The sequence below is a fragment of the Pinus tabuliformis genome, chromosome J (assembly GCF_031772625.1).
Source record: "Pinus tabuliformis cultivar Carrire ecotype Pingquan chromosome J, CPIR1, whole genome shotgun sequence".
Lineage (NCBI taxonomy): Eukaryota > Viridiplantae > Streptophyta > Pinopsida > Pinales > Pinaceae > Pinus > Pinus tabuliformis.
Genome location: NC_142295.1, coordinates 290,742,415 through 290,768,761, shown reverse-complemented (window position 1 = coordinate 290,768,761; position 26,347 = coordinate 290,742,415).

Genomic DNA, 26,347 nt, shown 5'->3' with positions numbered 1-26,347 from the left:
TGGCCAGCTTATCCATGGAGGCATTACAATGCAAAACACCAGCCAAATCTTATGGTCTCTATCTAGAGGACGAATGGATTCAGTTCCAAATAAATATTTTGGCACAAAGAGGCTCAATGCCTTTCTAAGACTATAGGCAGTTCATGGACCTGTGTGACCAAAGCACCTCGGAGGATAAAGCAAAAATGGCAGAGTTCTACCTACACAATATGGCCCTCACAAACATGAATTTGTGGGACCCCAATGCCAAGCTAGGGGACCTACAACTAATGGCCATGGCCTCATGGATGAACCATGAAGAATTGCGGGCAACAAAAATAAAAAGATTGATGATAAAAGAGAAAAATGAGCTGTTAATGATAAGAGTTGAGCCATCAGATCCTATGGCACTCATCATCACACACAACTTGCTTGCCAATGACCCCCATACTACCCCTAAATATCTAACCAATCAGGCACAAGCCATTGCACACTTTGAAGATATGCAAAGGCTACTTGGGGATGATTGTGTGCATGCATGCATGAGAAGATGGAACACCTTACCTCACAGTTTGCAGATCAGGGAATACCATTCCCCCATGAGGCTGAAGGAGGCATTGAGCTCCATGCAAAGGCTGAGGGTCAATTGGATTGGCCTCAAATTGAGTCCTCCACTCCTATTAGGCATGCTGGAAGGCAGAAGAGAAGAAGAACAGGAGGAGCAGCAGAAGGACATAGAAAGAAAGGAAGGGTTTTATGGCCAACATGAGCAGACCACATCAGAAGCTTGGGATGCTAGGGAGGCCACCATGGCCATAAAAGATGAGGAGATTGACTAAGTTTCTCAGAGGATGAGAAACACCTTCAGTATGGGGGTGATGATGAGCCTCATAAATGGGTAATTATATGGGCTCATTTTACCTCCTAACCTAGTCAAATCAACCATTCTCTTAGCTTATTATATGATTTTCTGATTATATTCATGCTTATAGAGTGAGTTGAGCTAGTTATGATGCCACGTGGTCTAACATGTGTTCAATGCAGATTATTGATGAAATTTGAGGTCAAAGTCAAGGATCCAATGGTCAGATGGTAGAAATAACTCGAAGAAGACAGAGGAGAGGACTTATAGGAGGGAATCCCCCTCATTTATTACTCCTCACTTCGAATTCCCCTTCATTCAGCTCGGAGTACAAGCAATCGAATCATGCACTAGAAGGAAATCGAGCAAGTGGAGGATGACTGATAGTTAGTTGTTGGTAGCTTCAAATGTATAAGTAGAGAGGCCTAGGGCCTCACTAGTGTCAGATTTTTGCTTATGTAAACTCTGCTCAAATTTTGAGCTTATTATTTTGTGACAGTTTCATGTAAACTTGCTATATTTTTTTATAATGAAGATGGAATCGTTTTCGAGCTAGCACTGAGTTACATCAGAGGGCTGAAGCTCTTGGGTTAGAGCCTAATCCAAGCAGCCAAGATTCTCTTTACTTGTATTTGTATGCTTATTTCAGTTGTAGATTAATTTGATGCTAGATGTATTTCTTTCATGGTTAAGAATAGGTTGCTTTTGATGATTTAGTAGTTTGCTTCCATTTGTGCTTTCTGAAGTAGGTTGAGCAGTGATCAGAAAAGATTCAAAAGGATAGAAATAGTGCCTTGGCCTCTCTTCCTCCCTTCGGGACCATGATTTGAGGCAAAGACCCTCTCGCTACCCCAAAAACACAAAATTTCCTCAATCATAGGAATTCTAGTGTTGGCGGCTTTTTAATAGGTTAATAGTCTAGTTTTGCTTTACTTCAGATCTTCCTTGTCATGTTCACTTCTTGATTTGCAATATTCCTCTTTCATGCTTTCCTTGCTTGCAGCATTTCTCAGCATTTCCTTTCATAGATCATAGTTTAGACCATTTTAATGTAAAACTCTGTTTTTTCCTAAATGCACTCATTTCATTGTTTGCTTGATCTTCTTGCTTAACTTTCAGTTCCTTTGCAACTGATCTCTTCCAGTAGTAGGCCAGCTTAATATTTGTCACATCATCCATCTGATCCAGGCCCTATAGGTCTTCCCAAACCTCACCTCAATTATGCCTTAGTTTCCTGCATTTTCCATAGAACTTCTTCCTCTCTCCTTGAGCAAACCCAATCATCTTTCTCTCTCCTGGTGGGTCATAGTAGACCTTAGGCACCCTAAAACCTCACTCCAACCTTCTTACACCTTTTCCACCCACTCTCACACCTTCAGAATAGTGGAAATTGCTCTCGGCCTCCTCTTGTAGGCCTCTTGTAGTTTCTTTGTTTTCCTCCTGTAGTTTCCATGTGTCCTCCTGTAGTTTTTCCTGTAGGCTTTCTTTTGAAGGTCGAGTGTAGGAAAAGCTTCCAGAAGGCCACCTAAGACCTCCTAGGACCCATCCACACCATCTTCCATCCTTCCAAGCTCCAAATCCACCCTTTACCTCCACCTGTTCACTGCCACACTCACACACAATAAATTAAATGCATGTCAAATTCACTTAAAAATACATAAAAATCCAAAACTATGTTTTTTGCTTATTTACTTCCAGAAATAGCATGGTTATATGTTGTTTGTTTCCTTGAGTAGGTAATGGCATTTCTTTCATGGTTTTCATAGTGTTTTTTGGCAAAAGTAGAATTAGCTTATTAATTAGGGTTTACTAGGTCTTGCCTTACATTCTAGTATTTTTCCTTTCTACACTTAGAATAGCCTCAGTAGAGTAATATTTCTTTCTTTCATCACACTTAGAGCTTCTTATAAGATCTATAGAAGTTGGCTTGAGCTCCTAGTGATCTTGCACTAACTGACCAAGTGACAACCTGCAGTAAGAGCTAGTACTTGTGCATACAACACCGACGCTTCCAAGTTTGTTATGAACTACCGGGTTGATAAAAGTAAATTTGGTAGCCCAGGAGTTGTAGCATTCTTGTTGCAATAGTGGCACTCACCAGTGTGTGAGTGGTTGGTGTTACAAGTGGAGTCAGTGTCCACTGGCAAGGAAAGAGATGTCAAAACCATCAATTGTAATAAGGCTCATCGTACCATTTTTATAAACTTTGGTGACCTCATACGGTCCCATCCATCTGGTCTAGAGCTTCCCTGGGAAATCTTGAAACCTGGAATCACATAATAGCATCCCATTGCCTTTTTGAAAAGTTTTCTTTTTGATGAGGCAATCATGCAGTTTAGGCCTTTGCTATTGAATAATAGTTGTAAGCTACAGGGCCAATAGGTGCATTTCATCTAGTTCATTAAGTTGTTGCAGGGGTTGTTTTTGAAATTCTGTATAATCTAATCCACTTCCCTTATGATTTTGATAGCCTTGATTTCAAATTCTATTGGAAAAATGGGCTCCTTACCAAAGACAAGTTGGTAGGGTGAATAGCTAGTAGTGTTGTGCCAAGTTGTTCAATAGGCCCATAAGGCCTCACGAAGTTTGGTAGCCCAATTCCAACAGTTCATGGATACTATTTTGGTTAAAATTTCCTCCAAAAATTTATTGGTGATTTCCGCCTATCCATTTTCTTTAGGATGGTAAGGGGAAATAATTTTTTGTTTAATGTGATATTTCTGTAAGGTCACATAAAGTTTGTGGGTAGTAAATTGTGAACCCCAAACTATTAGGATTTCTCTAGATAGTCCATACCACACAAATATTTCAAAAAAAAAAATCTAATAACTGCCTCTTCCGTAGCCTTTTAGAGAGCTATTGCTTCCACCCATTTACTTACATAGACTGTTCAAACTAGAATATACACCTTCTGATTTGACGGTGGGTGGAAGGGGCCTGCAAAATCCAATGCACATCTTTCAGAGGGTTCGACTATGATTTGTGGCTGCAGGGGAATTTCATCATCTTGAATGGGGCAACCCATCCTCTGACACCTATCACAACTCTGGACATATTTGTTTGCATCCTTAAATATTGTGGGTGAGTAATAGCCCACATATAACACATTATGCCCAATTCTTCGATCAAAGAAATGCCCACCGCAAGGTTCATCATGGAAAGCCTTAATAATATCATAAAATTCATCTTCCCTAATGCATCTACAGATTTTAAAATCATATACGATATGGAAAAGGTTATCGTTAATCCAGGAAAACCATGCACTACTCTGAACAATAAGCTTCTTTTCCTGGGATGGTAAATGTGCTGGAAATTTTCCTACTGCCAGGAAATTGGCCACATTAGCATACCAGGGTGTTTTAACTATCATGACAAATAGGTCTTCATCCAAAAACTAATCTTCCACAAGTAAAGAATATGCCACTATCATAAATCTAGACAAAAAATCCGCAACAATATTCTCCTTCCCTAGTCGATCCTTTATGGTAATATCAAATTCCTGTAATAATAGTAACCAATGAGTTATTCAACGATTAGTAACAGGTTTGTTAGCTAAATACCTAATGAAAAAATGATCAATTTATAAAAAGGTTGGGTATCCTGTTATGTAGTGAAGAAATTTATTGATAGAATAAACAACAACTAAAAATTCTTTTTCTATTATTATATAATTTGGCTCTGCCAGTGTAAGGTTCTTACAGACATAATAGATAGCATAAGGTTTTTTGTCTTCTTCATGTCCAAGAACTACTCCTATTGTTGTGTCTAATGCGTTGGATGAAATTTGGAATGGTAAATTCCAATTTGGCCCTCGTAACACATGCGCTATTGAGACTAGATTCTTAAGATATGAAAAAACAACATCACACCTTTCTATCCATTCAAATTCCACATTTCATGTCAATACATATAATGGTGCTACTATTTTTGAAAATTTCGCTATAAAACGATGATAATAACCAGCATATCGAAGGAAACGATGAACCTCATTTGGTGTATGAGGAATAGGTAACATAAGAATTACCTCAATATTTTCCAAGTCTACTTCGATGCCTGCAGTAGAGATGTAATTCCCCATAATTATGCCCTCTTTCATCATCATGTGACACTTTTCATTACTAAGGCATAATCTGGTAGCAGTGCAACCTTCAAGAACTTTTTCTAGATTCTGTGAGGCTTGGTCGAATTCATTTACATATGGAGTGAAATCATCCATGTATAGTTCAATTCCTTCACCGATTTCCCTCTAGAAAGTGGTTGGTGCATTGCAGAGCCCAAATGGTAAAACCCTGTATGAAAATGTTTCCCATGGGCAAGTGAACGTGGTTTTGTCCTGATCTTCAGGAGTAATCTGGATTTGGTTATATCCACTAAAACCATCTAGGAAAGAGAAAAATTTCTTTCTAGCAAGAGTGTCAAGTACCTGATCTACGAATGGAAGAGGAAAGTGATATTTTTGTGTAGCTTTATTCAATTCTCAGTAATCCATACAAATTCTCTATTTGCCATTTTTCTTAGGGACCACAACTAGCAATGAATCCCACTATATGTTAGAGATAGGATATATAAAATTAATTTCAATAAGCTTCTGTAATTCTTGTTTTACTATATCTGTAAGGTGTGGCTTTAATCTTCTTTGAGGTTGGAAAATGGCACGAGCATCTTTTTCTATATAAATATGATCTCTACACAATTGAGGATCGATGCTTCTCATATCATAATATTCCCATGCAAAAGCCTATTTATATTTTTGTAGGATTTGAATTAAGTTTTTACGTTGCAAATCATCCAGATTAGAAATAATGTTCAAAGTCTTACTAGGTTCAATTTCGATGGGAACACTATTATGAACTACAGTGGTGGGTATGTGATCATTATTCAGATCCTCCAATGGATCTCCTTGGGCCTCATTGTCGAGCATAGATTTTCACATTTGGCAAGTTGGATTCCTAATAGTAGAAGGTTGGTTAAGAAAGACATTAATTACATCATCCTCAGTTTGTATTTTAAAGATAATAGCTTCACCCAGAGTAACAAGAGAACACAAATTTTCTTCCCCATATTTGTGAGGAAATGATTGATAATTTCCCATTGATAGGTTGGGTTTGGTGGGTGGATATAAGATGATATTCTTAACAACAAACCCTTTTGTAATTTCATATTCCCTATATGACATCCTATATATGCATCTTCAGTTGCTAGCCATGGTCTCCCTAATCTCAGAGGGTGTCCATCCAACCTATTTCTAGGATTGATAAGTAGAAATTCCACTGGGTACTGCCAAGAATCTATAGAAAAGATAATATCATCCAGAGTTCCTTCTAGTTTCACTACCGATCTGTCAGCTAATTCCAGCATAATGGAGGTCAATTTCAATGCTTTGATTCCAAGGATCCCACAGGTTTCTATGGTAAAAATGTTTATTATGTCTCCTAAGTCCACTAAGGTATTTGGGAAGTTATGAAACTAAATTTGAACAGTAACTACTAGGTTTCCAGGGTCATCATATTTAATAGGTATTTGCTTCCCTAAAATAATATTAGAAAGTGTCCCCAGAACATGGATTGTATGAGAGTCTTTTGGTTTTCTCCCGGGATTTTTGACACATATTTATTTGATGGTTTTAGCATAGATCAGGACATCCCAAATAGTCTAGAGAAGAGGGATTTTAATATAAATTTTTTAGTTCCCCTACAAGATCAAAATCAGAATAGACCGATGGTTTGATCACAATAAGTCTCTTGGGGAATGGAGGAGCACCATCTGTAGTTTTAGTAGGCTCTTGTTGTTTAATTTACCTCTCAAGTGTCTATGTTTCGGTGACAACTATGGTGGGAGGAGGGTGTTATGCTAAAGGCTGATCTTCAAAATGAATATCATTGTCTACATGCTCTTCATTTCCTTTACTATCTTCTTGAAAGATAGTCCATCTAGATCTCAACCGCATCTCGTTAAATTCAAAGGAATTAGAACCACAATACGAGTTTTCTAAAATTTCCAAATATTGGACGAGCCTGTTATTCAGATTAGGATTCAGTTGAGAAGGTAATTGAGGCTGTAATGGAGGTGGAACGTTTGGGGTAATTGGAGTGGAGCTTGTAATGGTGGTTGTGACTAAGGCAATGTTTCGAAAAATGGATTGATTGATCCTGCAAGATGCTACCAGTTCTGAGACCACATTGGTCCCTGTGTGGATGAGTTTTCCCAATGTGAAGGGTATAAGTTATTTAATTGGTTTTTCCATGAAGATGTAGGATATTATTGATTTAGCCACAATGGTCTAGTAAATGGCTAATTTATCTAGGGTGTTACAGAGTAATTCTGAGATTTCCAAGTGGTATTAAAAGGTTTTTGGCCTTGCCATGTTGATCCAGGAATTTGTTGTTGAGCATATTGACTGGAATAAAATAGAGAAGGATCTTGCATCATACTTGGAGGGTGAGTCTTCCACTGTCATCGTTATTCCATGAGGTACACTGGTTTTGGATCTTCCTCAACTTCCTTGAATAAAACGTTTTATCTAGGGAGTGAGGGACATCATTCCATTGACTGATATTTAGCGCAGATAGCACATAATTCAATTGTGTCCAACAAGCACTCTTTGCAGTTGTGCTTATTTCGACAACGAGGATAGAAAATAGCCAGGGCCTGCTTTGCATGAACCTAACTTTGTTTTACCTATAGGGAGGCCAACTATGTAGTTAATGTACTCAAAATATCAGTTTTAAAATCTTCTAAGAGATTACCAATTTTTGCATGAGTTACTCCTCCGCCTACAATTCTGATGGTTCTGGTGAGAGGATCCCAAAGTCCAGATCTAGTTCATGTACTTTCTCGTGAGCACCTGATACACATTTTTATGATATTGTCATATTCTTCTTTGGAAATATCACCTTATCCCATTAAATTAAGTGTTTCTATCCATTCATATTTCATGCCCTTAATCAAATTAGTTTTCAATAATTGCCTAGGTAGGGTAGTGTAAGGTGATCATTACAAATTATATTAAAATATTTCAACATATTCTTCCATTGTCTCATCTTCTTTTGACATCATTTTAAATATTTCTTCTTTTAAATCCATGGATCGAAAATAGTCCCAATATTTAGTCTGAAAGGCTTCTTTCATTTGATCCCATGAGGTTAACACAATGTTGATCCCTTTAAGGTAGAAGGAAACAATTTCAATTTTTTAGGTTTAGTGGTATAATCATAACCCCGACATAAAACATCAAATTCAAACAGAAATGCATCAAGATCCTCAGAATCCATTCCATATAAATTTGGAAGGTTTTGTAGTGGGATAGATTTCATTGGTGCATTGGCTTGTGGATTGACAATAGGATATTCTATGGTCAAAGTTTGTGTTCATGGTGATTCTTTTTCCATCTGGTTAAAATCTAGCAATAATCTTAAGGAATTTCATGATCAGGAGGTACTATCCAGAAGGTAATATCTTGGCTAGGTTCGGTAGGTCTCACAACACTATTCTGATAAGGAACTTCAGGTTCTTTCCTCACAACAGGCATTGCAAGAAATTCTAGCTCAGAAAGTCATGGGTATGGCTCACTCATTTCACCTTCCCCCTCTCTTAAATTGCAAGAATGCCCCTCACTTTTACTAGAAGGATTGAGATGCCTAATAGATGTATCTTGAAATCTTTTCTCAGATCCAACAGTTTTGTCATGAATCTTAATGTGAGTTGCAACAGATGACCCTGCTACTCAAGGGGAAATAGTAGAACCCTTCCCAGATATTGTTCAGGGACCTATCGATGCTTGAGAATCTGATTTGTGAATGATTTCATCTATAAAGGTCATTCTTCCAAGGCCGGGTTGGCCTTGGGTTTTGGTGGTTTTTGAGGTAGATTTTTATCTATAACTATCTGGTTTGTAGTCCTAGGATTTTTCCTAGTCATACATACTAAGAAATATAAATGTATCAACTAAGGGTAGGATTTGGCACAAGCTTTTAACTTAGTGTATGCACAGGTTCTTACCTTTTGTATTTAATACCAAACCCTTTGGAGATATGACTAGCACTTTTTTGAAAACCTCCTCGGTAATGGCGCCAAAATGTTGGGGCACTTAGTTGTTCCTAAAGGATCAAATGACCTCTAAACATTAAATCATCAACCTAGAGTTTTATCTGTTTATTTCAAGGTTGTCCACACAGTTTGTGCAAGAGATAGCACTAATGTCACCTAACCTGTATGGTCCTAATGAAAAGTAAAGGCATAAGAATGGAAGGAACAACTCACACTTACTGAAAGAAACAACTCATTCTCAATTTCTAGACTTCAAACTTAAATAATCAAGATTACTAAAGGAATCAAAACATTAAATCTTCTATCAAAAACAGTGAAGTAATTCAACTACATACAAAGTTGTTTCCTAGGAAACTACATCTGTAAGAAAGGAACAACACTATGACTAGAAATGAATCTGCTTGAAAATAATATCAAACCTTCAGAATTAACAACTCAAAAATAATCACAAGAAGTAACAATGAAAGATAATGCTCGAAGAATTGATTGCAATAAATCTAACTTTGTGACATTCAACTACAACTACTACAAAAGCTCAGACTGTAATAGTAAATTTGATGACCAACAATTAGATCTAGAACTCAATTGAAGGAGGAAATAAAAGGAAGGAAAAGGACAAGTAAGGAAAGAAAGGACAATCCAGGAGAAGTTTGGATGAACAACTTGAGCTGGAATATTTTGTAGGTAATAGGTTTCATCTATGATTTCCTTGATGAGGTGTGATTTCATGGTTCATGCATTTGTTTATTTAGTTCATTTTACATCATTGGCATGGGTTTTTTCTAGGTTTGACAGTTTTTCAGCCTTTCCTTGCCATTTCTTGGATAGCCATGGTGTGATGGGATTCTTTTCTGGTTGACCTTTGGATTTTCAGAAGGTTCTAGAACCGGGTGAGGTGGCCTCAGGAAAATTCCCAAGGGTTGGGGGTGGAGGTGGTTTAATATCGAGGAAGTCCTCAACAGGTGGGTGGAGACAGAAAAATTCCTTAAGGTAATGGTGAAGAAACTCTGAGGCATCCAGTCTTGTTTAGGTTTCATGATCTCTTAACCAGTTTTGGTGACATCATGCTATCCTTAGGGTGGAGGTGGTTTAATATCCGAGAATCCCTAGTTTTTTATGACTTGAGATCCCACATTCATGCTTGGAATATGGCACAGGGATGATTCATGGAAATAAAGATTTAGTTCATTCCAATCCACAGTCAGGTGGTATGCAGATGTCCCTAACTTGATTGGATTTTGCATAAGTTAATAAGAGTTATTTTCATATTGTAATCTATGAGAACTTGTATTTGTTATTGTGATGATTTTATGGTTGTTCTATCATGGCTAATAATTTCGTTAGATGTTGGTTATAAGCATGGATTTGTAATGTGCTCTATTTATGACTTGTTTAGGATTTGATAAGTATATGAATGGTTGATGAATGAATGGAATAATGAGTGTTATTGCAACTATGTGGAGAGGGCATAGAGCCTTCTTGATTATTCTTAGACGGATCACAAACCCTTATGATCAGATATGCATTCATGACCTATAACTTACATGTTTACCATGTGTTTGAAGAAATGCCTAGTATGTTATGGTCTGTCTAGGTCAAGTTTCTGATTCAAGTTTGTATGTCTAGCCTTGTCATTATGTCATTTATCATTTTGAGAAGTCTTAGGAAGTTCTGGGTAATGATCTAGAGGTTGGCCTGAAATTATGACTCAGATCTCGGGATCACACCCTCTAAACTAGGAAAGTTGAGTCACAACCACATGGAAGCAATGTTGTGCATGTAGTTGGAGGCCTTCAATGTAGAAAATCCTATAGATTCACAAGTTCATGCAATTTACTAAAGCACGGGAAAAGAATATACTTCTACTTTCAACCAACAGAAGCTAATATATCGATGTAAATAGTATGACCAAGAAGAAGATAAATCAATGACACATAATGCAAGATGTATCTGGGGAAAGCCACTGTTTAAAACCCCACTATCTGTATTACATATGTTAGAAATATGAGTGAATATACAACGCTTGTTCTCACAAGAACAATTATGCACATGTATGCTCAACTCTCTCAGCTCATAAGCTAGCTCAAGCTAAATCCTTAGCCTATTTAGTAGCTCTCCAAGCCCAAAATCTCTTACGTGATTCCTAGGATGAATAGCCCGTATTTAAAGGGAATTTATGCTTCCAAAGCTACACAATCCAAACATAGGATCAATCTCTGATGCATGCATGATATTTACACTCCAATAAATAATACCATTGATAGTACACTATCCCTGTACTCTAGTCTCAACTGGGTCTTTCTCTAAACTGACATGCATGAGTTTCTCATGAGGGAATATGCAGTTAACTGGAGTAGTGCTAGTGGATACATTACCAAATGAATGTTAGTCCTATATTAGTTCCAAAAACAATTTAGAACTAATTTAGTCAAACTTAACTCGGTAAACTGAGTGATCTAATTTCCAACTCAATTTAAACTCATACTGGACCCTAAAACTTAGGGAGAACATATACTTAACTACAGAAAGAGTTCCAACTCGAAATTCCTAGGATAATTAAGTTAATTAAACTTAAGTAACTATTTACAAGTTGCTATGAGAATAGAATTCAATTTTAATTCTCAATTTAATTCAAGGAAAAATTAAACTGTAATTTCTTGTTGCCATTTCTCAACACTCCCTCTCAACAAGAAAGGGACTATCAGCTACCCCGATCCTGTGTCTATGAAACTTGAATTTACATCCTAAAAATTCATTTTTCAAATTGTCAGTATCTTTCTTTTTCATGGGAATTTACTCTAACAACATAATCCCCCTCAATACACAATATCTGAGATGATGATATCGTATATCAATATGTTTGGACCGATCATGAAAAACTAGATTTTTAGAGAGTTTGATACAATTGTAATTATCATAGTAAATCATAGTTGGATCCATCTATTGACGAAATAAACCAACCAGGATCTTCCTCATCCAGATGGCCTCACATGTTTCCTGACTTGCAACCATGTACTTTGCCTCTGCTGAACTGAGTGCAACCGATCTCTATTTCTTGATGTACCAAGAAACTATCGCTGACCCAATACTAAAGATCCCTCCTGGTGTGCTCTTCCTATTAGATGGACTCCCTGCCCAATCTGCATCAGTGAATCATTGAAGCTTCACTCCCTCTATCCATCTATACCATAATCCATACTGAGAAATTCCCTTGAGGTATCTCAACACATGATTTTCCACCTTCCAATATAGCTTGGTAGGCGTAACCATCGCTTGACTAAGTTGGTTAACTGCATAGCACATATCCATTTGTGTGTTCACCAAGTACATGAGTGAACCCACAATAGCTTACATCCTCCTTCCTCCAGTTACCTGCTAAAGGAGTCTCCATCAGTTTGCTGCTCTCCATGTGGAATCTCCTCAGTATCTCATTGGCATACTTTCCTTGAGACACAAGCAACTCCTCATCTCCCTGCCATACCTCCATGCCAAGAAAGTAATGCATGAGCCCCATGTCCTTCATCTCAAACTCTCTTGCAAGGTCCTCCTTGCAAGATTTGATCAATTGATCATCACCTATCAATATGAGATCACCAACATAAAGTACAATGATCAACAAATTACCTTCCACCATTATGTGGTGCAGATTCACATCTGCTTCACTCTTCATGAAGCCCAACCTAGTGAAGTAGCTATCTATCCTGGTGTACCAAGCACAAGGTGCTTGCTTTAGCCCATACAACACTCTCTTGAGTCGGCACACATGTGACAAATGGTAAAAGGTCTCAAAACCTTCAGGCTGCTCCATGTACAACTCTTCCTCAATCATGCCACTAAGGAAGGTTGTCCTCACATCCATCTGATGTATCTTACAACGCATCTATGCTGATAGTGCCAATATAGATTTGTGTTTGGATAGGGTCCCTAGGGTCAATTTTTGTTAGTTTAAGGAGTTTTTGGTTATAATTTTCTAAAGACTATAAATTCTCCATGAAATGTGGAAGAAGAGTGCGCAACTAAGTAAGAATCAAAGGGTCTTCAGCCCCTTGAATGGGTAGGTGATAGGATGGTTTTGAGACTCACCCATGGGCTGCAGGACATGGTATTGTATTGAGAAAGGCTATAAATATTTGAGTCAAAGCAAGTTTAGGAGAATAACTTTGGATAAAAAATCATTGTAAGGGAAAGGTGCTAAGGTAGGAATGCTCTATTTCCCGTACTTAGGCGAAAGGGAAAGGCTCCTATAGCTGAGTGTGTGGAAACCTTGGCAAGTCCACAACTGAGTGCACAGAGATCTTGGCAAGTCTGCAGCTGAGTGCGCGGGCCCCTGGAGCTGAGTACACAGGGTAGAATATTCTGTAAATTGAATGTTGAATCTAATAAAGACGATTTTGGGTTGAATCAATTGCATCTGTGCCTTTTCTTCATATATGCTTGAGTTTGTATATCTTCTTTATGTAACTTTTTATTATAAATGAATGTGTTCTACTGCGCAAATCTATTGAATCTTTAATATCTATGCATGAAATGAGTAATGAACCATTTTCGTGAAGACAATAACTAGATCTGTTATGATAATTGCTCGCACAAATAGATTTGTACCAAGGTAGACCTAGGGTCACTATTTACCAAGTGAAAGTCATGAATCCACCTCTTTTATGTCTAATAAGCACAATCGTATATCTTCGCAAAGAACTAGAGGTCAATGGGATAGAACTGTAGCAGCAGACAGTAGGAAGGTATATAGCTTCACGAAGGCATATATGAGCTATAAGGGCTTCAAAATACACATCACACAGTATTTGGATGCAGAAACATTGTTCTAGCATCCCCCAATACTGCTTTGGGTGAGACTGCAGCCTGCACTAAGTAGGTTGTTATTGAAAGGGCCAGTAGTGTAGGGTTTTTTTGGTTGGCGCAAATAACTCTAAACTTGGGTTAGGCCCCCTTAAGCCAAAAAAAAGGTTTTGTTGCCTAAACCAGGATATATCTAAGAGATGTCTGATAAGTGGTTTCCTACAAAGAAAGAGATCAAAAAGTGGATTGACCGAAAAGTGCACACAATTGTGGCTCAAGAGAACAGAAGCCCTAAATTGTACAAGGGAAGTGGTTGCAAAGATATTTGTACACATACGAGACTGAAGCATTCATCTATTTCTTCCCTGACAAACTACACAAATGTTTGTCTAGATTGGCAAATAGTCAAGGGACATGGAGCTTTGATGGTCCTATAGTGTGGAATCAAGAACTGGTGCAACATCTGGAAGCATCAGAAAGCAATATCATGCAGGCCATGGATCATTGGATTTATCGCACACTTGGAAGCTTTGTGACTAAGTTCGTGGTTGATCGAACTATCAGCTATAGTGAGGCATAACATAGGATCTTCAAGGGATAGTGAGGTAAGTATTTTAAATCATTGAAAACATGGATTAAAATGTTGTTATGTGAAAATAGGGTTATGAAATTACCTTGATGTTTGGAGCTACGCAAAGTGGTAAATTCTTTAGAAGAAACGAAGAAATGAGCTCAAAGTACAATCCACTCATTGAATCCCCTTCAAGTGATGATGAAGGGACAATGTTGACTACACCGTAAAGTGTAGTATAATTGATTAAGCAAGGTATCTTGCAGATACCTCATCCATCCACTCCACCTCCACCTCATACGCCTACACATTCACCGCCACCTCCACCTCCACCCCCACCTCCACTTCACCATTCAACATGGCAAACACGATGAACATGTCAGTTTTTAAAGGGGTTGGGAGCGAAGACCCCAAACAGTTCTGGTTTGTTGCAGATGATGTGTGGATGGTGCAAAAGATTATGGATAATAACATAAAGAAGGAGAAACTGGTGACAACATTACAATATTGAGCATTGACGTGGTACATCAAGTACTACACTGATAACCCCAACACAACATTGGAAGAGACCCAGCAAGCTCTGAACAAGGAGTTTAGAAAGCCTAAGTTAGAGGCACAGTCGATAACTGAGTTCAAAGAAATTTTCCAAAGGATAGATGAGTCATCCTAGGACTTCAATCAGAGGTTGAAATTCCTGATCAAGTAGGCCAATATGATGATTACAAATTCCCAACATTGAGACTGGTATATCATGTTGCTCTTGCCACACTTAAGATTGCCGTTGTCACAACAAAAGATAGCAATGCAAGAAGAAGCCTTATAAATTACGATGAGGTTGGAAGCCTCACCGATATAGGATGCAAACCTTGGAGTGAAACAAATCCCCTCCCAGCTAGAAATCTTGCACTTAGTGTTGCAGAGCCTAAAGAAAGGAAAGGAAGCCTAGCCTAAGGTGCGTGTTGAAGTTTGGTGCTTGAAATGTAAGGGCCATGGGAATGATAAGGAACATTGTTTCGTTTATCAAAATTATCTTATTTCGGGAGGTATTGTTCCCTTGAAACCGGAGAATACCAATGGGCCAAGCATGAGGACTACACCATGGTGCGCTATCTATTAGGTTATAGGACAACACGCGATGGAAAATTGTCATCTGCTACAGAAGTTTGTATAGACCCCTCAACAGTTGTTTTTCAATTTATGCAAGTATATAGGTCATGATGAATGTCATTTCTGAAGCTATGAATTGATGATGGATAGAACCCCTACCTACTACATGCAGGTAGAAAATCAGCCTCAAGAGTAGGGCACAAGTGGAGTGCATAGAGGATTCCAAGGTTGAGGAAGAGGAAGAGGAGGAGGGGTTGGTAGAGGTCATCGATAAGTTATATGTTATAACTATGGTAAGGCAGGACACTTCACATGAGATTGCCAAAAACCAACGCATCTGTCATGTCAATACTGGAGACAGTTCGACCATGTGATAGAATATTGTCTGATCTTTATACCAAAAATGCAAGAAAGGAAGACTCAACCCCAACTGCCTACGCAGAATATCAAGATGATGAGGGCAGAACCATGCAAAGAAGATCATAATATAAATATAGTAACAAGAAGTGATATGATCACTAGCGAAGATAAGGGAAAACAACCAGAGACCGAGGGATGGGTGTGCAAGGCCACTGAAAAGGAAGTTGGATTTTACCTTCACCAAGCTAAAGAAACATTCATGGAAGCCAAGAAGAGCTTCACTAAGGCCTCCACCTCAGGAAACCAAGGGAAATTTCCAAAAAGTAGTGCAATGCAAGAGATAGATCCATCAGGATTAACTACTTTTCTAATGACCTGTATGAAGTTGTTGTGTGATAAGAAAATAGTAGAAGGGATGCAAGAGCTAATCGACAAGTGCACAAATAAAGAAAAGACCCCTACTAAAAAGTGCACCGTGAGAAACATTGGTGAGCATAAGAAGCGAATGGGCCGTGAGATGAGGCTAAATGCACAAATAGGAGAATATGAAATGGACCATGTAATCTTGGATCTGGGATCTTCTAAAATTTTCCTGCTTAAGAAGACATGGGAGATAATGGTGAAGCCTGCACTATAGTGGTCTCCTATCCAGCTACGCATGGCTAATCAACATAAGATTATTCTGATGGGGCACTTATATGGTGTAATGGTAGACATTGAGGGTGCAAGCACGCTGGCTAACTTTGAGGTCATTGAAATAGTGGATGATGGTAACCTATACCCCTCGCTACTAGGGATTGACTGGGCTTTTGACATGGATGCAGTAATCAACTTGAAGAAGCGGAAGATGACTTTTCTCAGGAAGGTTCTCTGGGTTGTAATACCACTAGACCCTACCGAGGGAGCATGCTATACTGGACCTGTTCATGACTTTGTGGATGATGATGATGATCTGGATCAGATATACAAGATCACAACGAGAAATGAAGATTGGATCAATCCTATAGCTGATGGATGAATTGTGAGTGATAGGGACAACTCCTGCACTTCAGATTCAAATGAAGAGCTTGAACACTGGTAGAATCAGTTGCATGAAGTATCTATTCTTCAGTGTAATATGATGACCAAATCACTGAGATGTGTTTCATATGAGTTAAGAAAGCTTCCACATTATGATGTTTTGACTGATGTGGATCTATTTTTAGATGAATTTGAAAGGGAAGTACCTAAAGAACATCACTTCCAAGCACTGGAGTTGGCACTATGTGCTACGCCTACCCATTTGTGGGATACGCACAAGGAGAGATTTTCTAGATGGAAGGAATATAGAAGAATGATGAGATTAAGGTTTGGATATTACAATACCCATATGAAAGAGAAGTACAGTGGGAAGGATGATCTATGTGATCATTTGGCACGATGGACTAAGGCCTGGGGAACAGAGCCACAACCAGAATGGGTGCACATTTTTTATCATACCTTAGATACAATCCCTATGAACTGGTATTTAGAAACAGATCTTCCCCATGGGACAATGGAGTGGGACATATTAAGATAAAGTTTTCTATTTAATTTCATCTTTGAGGATGGGTTTGAATTCATTCATGAAGCACTTGAGGAGATAAAAGTTGCTATATTCAAAACACCTAAGGAACAGATAGAATGGACTTAGCTGAATTGGAGTACACAACTGCACTATGCACTGGAATGCTACAATGTGATTGTTGAGGAGGAAGAAGAAGATCCATGGAATATTAACATTCTAGAGACAGAATGACATCATGAAGTTGAAGGATCGAAAGAAGAAAACCCTGAGATATAAGACCCTTTGAAAACTAGACAAGTAAATATTGAATCTAAATTAGAGCCTAAGTTCACAAAGATATGAGACTATTAGGACAAAGATACAGTCGATAAGGTGGTCGAAACTACTGCGTGAATACCAGGGTCTATTCCCAACAAACTTCTTAGATCTAAAGGGGATCGTAGGAGATTTGGTTGTAATGAAAATCAATTTGAAACCTGACATGAAGCCCATTAAGAAGAGACATTATCAGCTCAATCCGAAGTATAAAGAAAAGGTTTTCCAGGAGCTTGATAAGATGTTGGATGTTGGAATTATTGAACTAGTAGAGGAATCTGATTGGGTGAGCCCAATGGTTGTCCAAGAGAAGAAAAAAAAGGGCAAAATTAGGATTTGTAGACCTAAGAAAGTTGAATGATGCATGTGTACATGATCTGTTTCCAATGCCATTTATAGATGAAGTATTAGAGAATGTTGGCAGATAGGAGGCTTATTCATTTACTAATGGATTTTCAGGATACCATCAAATAAATATTGTACTAGAAGACCAAAGTAAGACAACCTTTGTGATGGAGTGGGGTTGCTTTCAGTATACAATAGTGCCATTCGGATTGAAGAATGCACCTACAATATTCTCCCGGTAGTAATCGCGACATTCAAGGAATTTATTCATAAATTTTTGGAGGTTTATTTTGATGATTCAACTGTGTTTGGGTTGGTGAAGCACCATGTTGCAAGTGTACGCCTTATGCTGGATACATGTCGTAGATATCAGATCGCACTAAACTTGAAGAAGTGCATATTTTGTGTACCCTTTGGAATATTACTTGGTCCTGTAGTATGTAAGCAAGGATTGATATTGGACCCCATGAGGATTGTTGTGATTGTGAATTTGGAAACTCCCAGGAATGTAAAACAATTGTGCATGACCCTTGGGCACACTGGGTACTATAGAAAGTTTATCAAGGTGTATTCCTAGATAACCATGCCAATGGAAAATTTATTGAATAAAGATGCAACGTTTTGTTGGGATGTAGAATTTAAGCGCAAGCTGGATGCATTGAAGGAAACAATGGTGATTGCGCCAATATTTGTGTTCCTGGATTAGAAGAAAGACTTCCACGTGCATGTGGATGCCTCTCTCATTGCACTCGGTGTAGTATTAACACAGGAAAGATAAGGAGAAATTGATCCTCTGATAATCTTCACGAGCAAAGAGATATCCAAGGCTGAGAAGAATTATTCCACTACGGAATGCAAAGGGTTTGTGATGGTCTACACGTTGGAAACGTTTCGTCATTATTTGTTGAGCGCACATTTTAAAATGTATACAGATCACTCTACACTAAAGTACATGGTCAATAAGCCTGTGTTTGGGTGGGGAATATGTCGATGGTTATTATTGTTTTAGGAGTATGAATTTGAAGTAATTGCGAAGCTTGGAACGTTGAATGTAGGACTAGACCACTTGTCAAGGATTGAAATGGGTGAAGAACCAAATAGTTTGGAGGAAGGACTGTCGAACACACAACTCTTTGATGTGCACATTTTAGATGACCATTTTGCTGATATCGTTCATATTTTAACCATGGGTACAACTTTGGAAGGATATTCCACTCAATAGAAGAAGGAATTAGTAGTCTGCTCTGCAGATTTTTCAGTGATTTCGAGTCACTTGTATAAGATGGGAAAATATGAAATACTACATAGGTATGTTCTAGAGTTTGAGCATGCTAGTATCCTCGCCAAAGCACATGGAGGAGCGGTGGGAGGACACTATGTAGGAAGGGCGACGATGCAGAAGATTTTGCGCGCATGTTTATGGTGGCCATCATTACATAAGGATTCTAAAGCATACTGTAAGGCATGTGACACTTGCCAAAGGATGGGAAACCCTTCATGAAGAGATGAATTTCCCCTTAACCCTCAGGTGTCACTACAAGTATTTGATAAGTGGGCTATTGATTTTATAGGACCGATACAACCACTAGGAAAGAAGATGGGTGCGCGGTATATTATTACTTCAATAGAGTACTTAACCAGATGGGCAAAAGCACAATCGGTGATGGATTATACTACTGCCACTGCTACGAAGTTCCTGTTCAAGTATGTTTTAACATGGTTTGGGTGTCCTAAGGTATTGACGAGTGATAGGGGTACACATTTTTTGAATGAAACAATCAGCGTGATGGTTGAAGAATTCTAGGTGTACCATCAAAAGAGTACACTCTATCATCCCCAAGCTAATGGTATTGTGGAAGCATTCAATAAGATTATAGAGAATGCGTTGACAAAGGTCTATAACATGCAAAGGAATGACTGGGATGTGTGGGTACCAATGGTTCTATGGGCATATCGAATGACCTGCAAGAAGTTGACAGGACAAACTCCGTTTAGGTTGGTCTATTGGATTGTGGTGGTAATGCTTATGGAGTATATTGTGCAAAGCATATATATTGCAGCATTGACAGAGATGGCGGATCATGAGACCTTCGAGGAATGGCTCGCACAATTACTGGAGCTTGAAGAAGATCGCTTTCTTGTAATATTTCACCAGTAAGTGCACAAGGAATGAGAAAAATCTTGGCATGATAGGCATATTAAACTGTGCACTTTCAAGGTGGATGATTTGGTGTTTCTATATGACAACAAATTCACAAAGTTTCCAGGGAAATTTCAAATGCACTGGTTAGGGTCATATGTTATTAAGAAAATCATGGATGGTGGTGTAGTTCAGCTCACAAAGATGAATGGGGAACCATTCCCTGGAAGAGTGAATGGAAGCCAGTTGAAGCTGTATACAGGGGATCCAGGCCCTGTGCAATGACTACATGGTCACAAGACAGTCTTAGCACTCCAGGCAGTTGTAAGGGGGGAGCGGGACTTTAAACTACACTTCTCGAAGAGGAGAAAAATACAGTAAGGGGGTGTGCGATGGAAGAAGTTGCAATGGATGGAGCTACGATGGGTGAGTTGTGCCATAAGGGGTGGTGCCGCATAACCGGGTCTGAAAGTAGCTGTGAAGTCATTGTTCATGATTGGATAGTGAAAATCCCATTAGGAGGAGTAGGTAAGTGACATTTATGGTGAAAACCTATGGAGATCTTCCATCAAAGCCACATTTATGACCAAAAGATGGAGGGAATGGTCGAATTTGAATTCAAAGTCTCCTATAAATCTGACATGTTGGGCTATCGCAAAACACTTTTGTTTTTGAGACATTGGTACAAGCCCTCTTGTTTTCACTATATGAATCAACAGGTTTGGGAGGGCCTAGTTTCCAGTTCGGCATTCACGAAGCTGCCTAAAATTAGCCAACAACTTATTCTCAAACAAATGTCTTCTCAAGTAAGTTCTGAAGCTGTGGTATCTCAAGAAGAGACCCTTGAATTTGTGTCCATGGAAGTTATGCCCTCAGTGCCTATGGCACCGCGATCGCCTAGGCTAAAGAGATCAATTGCTAAGGAGAAGCAGAAGAAACCTATACTGGTGAAACAGTCATAGAGGTAGAACCTGGAGGTTCAAAGAAAGAAAAGAAGGACAAGGCAAAGCAGTTGAAATGACTAGTGGACTTGGAGAGAAAGGAGCTCCACAATGGAGTTGAGGACTTAGATGCTAAGGAGGATGATCCTATCACACGACTCCCAACATATATCCCTCCATGGAAAGGGAAAGCCAAGGTAACCAAGGACCCAGATTCAAGAAAATTTATGAATTATACACCATTGTTACCAGAAGACATATTTTTTGAAGGCGCACTCTTAGCGCGCATCCCAGTATTGAAGATGGAAATTGGGATCTCACCAACCATGAGAAATTCCCTCACTTGGCCATCAATAAATACTTGAACACAGTTTATTATGAAGAAACTAGGGTCACAAGGCTAGAACCCATGAAATGGGTCAAAGGCATTGAGCAGGTTGGATTACTACATATGCTTTGTGTGCCACACTTCCACCGGTTGATTATCAACATTGTCTGTGTGTGCCAGCTACTCGCGCTAGTGCATGATGGGTGCTTATGGCTATGTGAACCCATGCCTATAATCGATATGCTTATCCATAAAATTATGAAGTTTCCCTATAAAGGGGCAGACCCAGCGAAGGAATTTGGAGGAAAGAGAAAAGAAAAGGAGTTGGCAGATCGAATGAAACTAAATTTGGGCTGATCAAGAAGTTGCACGACTATTCTATCTGCTCAATTTAAGACTAAGCAGTGTTGTTTGCCACTCAAATTTTAGCTAGTAAGATAATGAGGAAATGTTGCACAAACAAAGTTTTGACACCAATCATTTCATTTGTTGCACAATGCATGAAGGGGGTCCAGTTCAACTGGGAGTAGTACCTATGTAAAGAATTCCTAGCGAACTGCAACGAAGCACAGGAGGACAACAAGAAATTTTACTATGCCTAGCTCCTGTCACTAATTTCATTAGTAGTATGGAAATTTTTGGAGGATAGTCAATTTCCTTCACAAGAAGAAGACTTACCAGAGGCAGCGAAGTTTGCTTTACTATGTGGGCGATGAAGGATCCAGACACGGTCATGGAATCAAAGGTTTTTTGGATACTGGTTGAGATAGACCTATGCACAGTGATAAGTCAGTGGCCAAGGTTATCTCCAACCTTGTTTAAGCAACTATAAGCCTTCACAGAGTTTAAGGTTGACTTTCATAATGTCTCTATCGAGGCAAGGTTAGACCCTAAGAAGATATGGCATAAGTTGTCATACCTAGCTTCAAAAAAAGATGTGGAGGAAATTGTAGGGAGTTGGCTAGTAGAGTGGCGACAACCCACGAATGTTGACACAGGTACCAGTCAAGGAGGATAAATATCTTCTATGTAAACTACAACTATGGAGAAATGAAAAGAAGAAGCACAAGCAGTGTTGCGAGCATTGGTCAAGAAGAGGAAGAAAGAAGTCGTGTTAAGGAAACTACTGAAAAAGAGTGTGCTGAGAAAGAGCATGTTGTGAAAGAGCGTGCTTTGAAAAAGTGCACCAAAAAGTAGGAGACTTTTGAAGTCAAAGCATCAACTTCCCAGCATACTAAATAATAGGAATTTTCCAAGCAGGGTGGAGAGAGAGGGGATGAGAAGAGTACTCCCTTCACATTGAATAAGTAGACTAAGGAAACAACATCAAGGCCAAGAAAGAAGCACAAATTAGACAAGTACGCATGCATTGACCTAATGGTCCTCATAGAAGGGGGCCTTGATGAAATTGGGATAAGGTCAGAGACATCAGAAGGGAACTGTGGCAACAATTCGAACAACAATTAATGCAGACACTAGGGAGTGTCTAGAAGGATCTGTGCGAATTGCAGATCTAGATAGGGAGAAATTAGGCAAGCGTTGGGCTAGTGAGTAGGGTTCAAGAGAGCCTGTAGAAAGTGAGTGAGAGTGTGTTGGAGATAGAAAGGACTCTAGACCTCAGAGTCATCTCTTTAACAAAAGGTACAGTCCATGTGGAATCAGAGGAAGACCGTGCCCAACTGGGAAAGATTAAAGGCATGGGGGTGAACTTAGCCACGCTGCCACTTCATACCCTCCACGTGCTTCATCAGGGGGTCTCGTATGAGCTTCGAATTAGAGAGTAGCATGCATTAACAGTGATCAGTGAGGTTAAGTTGAACAATGAACAAATATTCGCTAAGAAGGCTTAGGCCCTGAAAGAAAACAAAGAGCTAGCAATGCAAAGTCAGAGCCTGGAAGCAGCAATTACACAGGCATGTAATTTAGTCCCAGAGTTACATATTCTAGAGGATGCAACAATTGTAGTAAATATTAGGAAATTGGATGCTGGTGTGTGTGAATCAAAAGATGAAATAGGCCAAGTCACTTTTGATTTCTAGATGAAGATAACAGAACTACAGTTGAAACTAGAGCTAACTACTCCACTAGAGGTCATGGAGGAGCACGATGTAGCCATAAAGGAGCACATGACTACTTTGGAGAATGCAGTCAAAGGTTGCGACTTAATTTTTAACAATGCCATGGAGTTATGGGAAAATTTGCAAGAGGACCCAAACTTTCATAGATTGAGTACAAAAATCGAAGAGGCCGAGCATAAATATGATGAGATCAGGGTAAATGCATGCACATTGGCACCAGTCTAGTGCTTTGTGTGCCTATAGGAAGGAAAGTTGATACATGCACAAGTTCAGGAATTGCAGAAAAAAGAATCAGTGTTAAATACTCGACTTCAACCTTGGACTCAAGAGGCCAACCGTATTCCTTAGACTATTTGGGAAAAATGGAAATATTTGTAGCATAATAATAGGACCATGTGTCTTGCAGTAGAGGGACCAACTGTAGAAAAACTAGTCGAATAGGTCAACCAGGCTGGAAGCATTGAAGCAGGATTTCAGTGAGGTCCACCAAAAAGTAGAGAATCCATCTGAGTGACTTGAGGGCAAGTCACAATATTTGTGTTTGGGGCCTATTGGGATAGGGTCCCTAGGGTCAAATTTTGTTAGTTTAATCAGTTTTTGGTTAGAATTTTGTAAAGAATGTAAAGTCTTCATGAAATATGGAAGTGGAGCGCGCAACTAAGTAAAAGCCAAAGGGTATTTATCCCCTTGAATTGGTTGGTGATAGGATGGTTTTGAGACTCACCCATGGGTTGCAGGCCATGGTATTGTATTGAGAAAGGTTGTAAATATTTGAGTCATAGCGAGTCTAGGAGAATAACTTCGGCTAAAAAATCATTGTAAGGGAAAGGTGCTAAGGCAGGAATGCTCTGTTTCCTGTACTTAGGCGAAAGGGGAAGGCTCCTGCAGCTGAGTGAATGGAGACCTTGGAAAGTCCACTGCTGAGTGTGTGGGCCTCTGCAGCTAGGTCTGCAGGGTAGAAGAGTCTGTAAATTGAATGTTGAATCTAATAAAGACAAATTTGGGTTGAATCAATTTCATATGTGATTGTTCTTGATATATGATTGAGTTCCTATATCTTCTTTCTATAAGTTGTTTCCTATAAATGAATGTTTTCTACTATGCAAATCTATTGAATCTTTAATATCTATGCATGAAATGAGTCATGAACCATTTTCACGAAGAAAGTAACTATATCCATTATGATAACTATTCGGAAGAATAGATATGCATGAAAGTAGACCTAGGGTCACTATTTACTAAGTGAAAGTCGTGAATCGACCTCTTGTATGTCTAATAAGCACAACTGTATACCTTCGTGAAGACCTGGAGGTCAATGGGATAGAGACACAGCAGTGGACAATAGGAAGTTATGGATTTGCACAAAGGCAAATCTGAGCTATAAGGGCTTCAAAATACACATCACACGGTCTCTAGATGCAAAAAGTTGGTTCTAGCATCCCCCAATACTTCTTCGAGTGAGACTACAGCCTGCACTACACAGGTTTTCGCCGAAAGGGACAACAATGTAGGGTTTTGTTGGTTGGCACGAATAACTCTAAACCTGTGTTAGGCCTCCTTAAGCCAACAATATGATTGACGAGTACCTTGCAATAGGATAAAAGGTCTCATCATAGTCAATCCCTGCTACCTGTGAAAAGCCACGGGCCGCAAATCTAGCCTTATGCATCTCCATACTACCATCTACAAATTGCTTTACCTTGTAGAGCCAACGGGATCTCACCATGACTTGTCCTCCGGTCTCGAGACCACATCCCAATCACTGTTACGAAGTATGGCGTCATACTCCTCCACCATGGCATCAACTAAAACCAGATGTTGCACTACTTCCTTCAAGGAATATGGCTTTGTCACAACACATTCACCCATAAGATCCATGTATCCAGTGTACCTCTCAGGTGACCTCCTCTTCCTGCGTTGAGAAGTGGGTGCTCCCACATTCTCCCATGCATCATCCAACAATTTGTCAGCCTCTTTGGTGTGCTTTCTTCCCTCTCTGGAAGTCTTTGCCTGAGTGGATGTATCCACTCCCGAATCCTCTGCATCTGGCTACTCCACATCAATATGAGGCTTCTCAACTTTAGGAGCTAAAATCTCCTCATCTACATGTAGCTCAAGCTCCCTCTCAAGGGAAACTTGCATGGCATTCTCCTCATAGAATATGGCATCCCTATGAACCACTGTCATCTTGTTGATTGGCAAGTACACCCGATAGTTATGAGGTGTATCAGTGTACCCCAAAAATATCCCCAACTCTGTTGTCAACTCAAGCTTCTTTCATGCATCTTTGGTCACACGACAATATATCGATGACCCAAAAATCCTGAAGTGACCAACATCTGGCCTCTTACCGGAATAAACCTCCTCTGGTGTATTTATCGCAATTATCCAATGTGGGCTATGGTTCTAAACATAAACCGATGTGTTACATGCCTCAACCCACAAGTGTAGTGGTAGGCCCTGATCATGCAACATCACCCTTGTTGCCCCTACTATGCTTCTATTTTTCCTCTCGGCCACACCATTTTGCTGAGGGTGATGGGGTGCCGTCAACTTATTTTTAATCTCTTCCACTACACAGAAGTTCTTAAACTCATTTGAGACATACTCACCATTGTTATCACTCTATAGAGATTTAACCTTCTTTCCCAACTCTTTCTCCACCAATGATTTAAGCTCACAAAACTTTGTGAAAGTTTGATCCTTTTTCTTCATGAAAAATAACCAGAATTTACGAGAATAGTCATCAAAAAATATAACATAATACCTGCGTTTGGCTATGGATGTTGTCTAGAATGGTCCACACACATCTAAATGGAATCACTCTAAAATAGCCTCTGCTCGACTGTCTTTCTCGTGAAAGGAAGACTTGGTGTATTTTCCCAAAGAACACCCCTTGCATTTATCAACTTGCTCAAGCGTACCTTTGGGA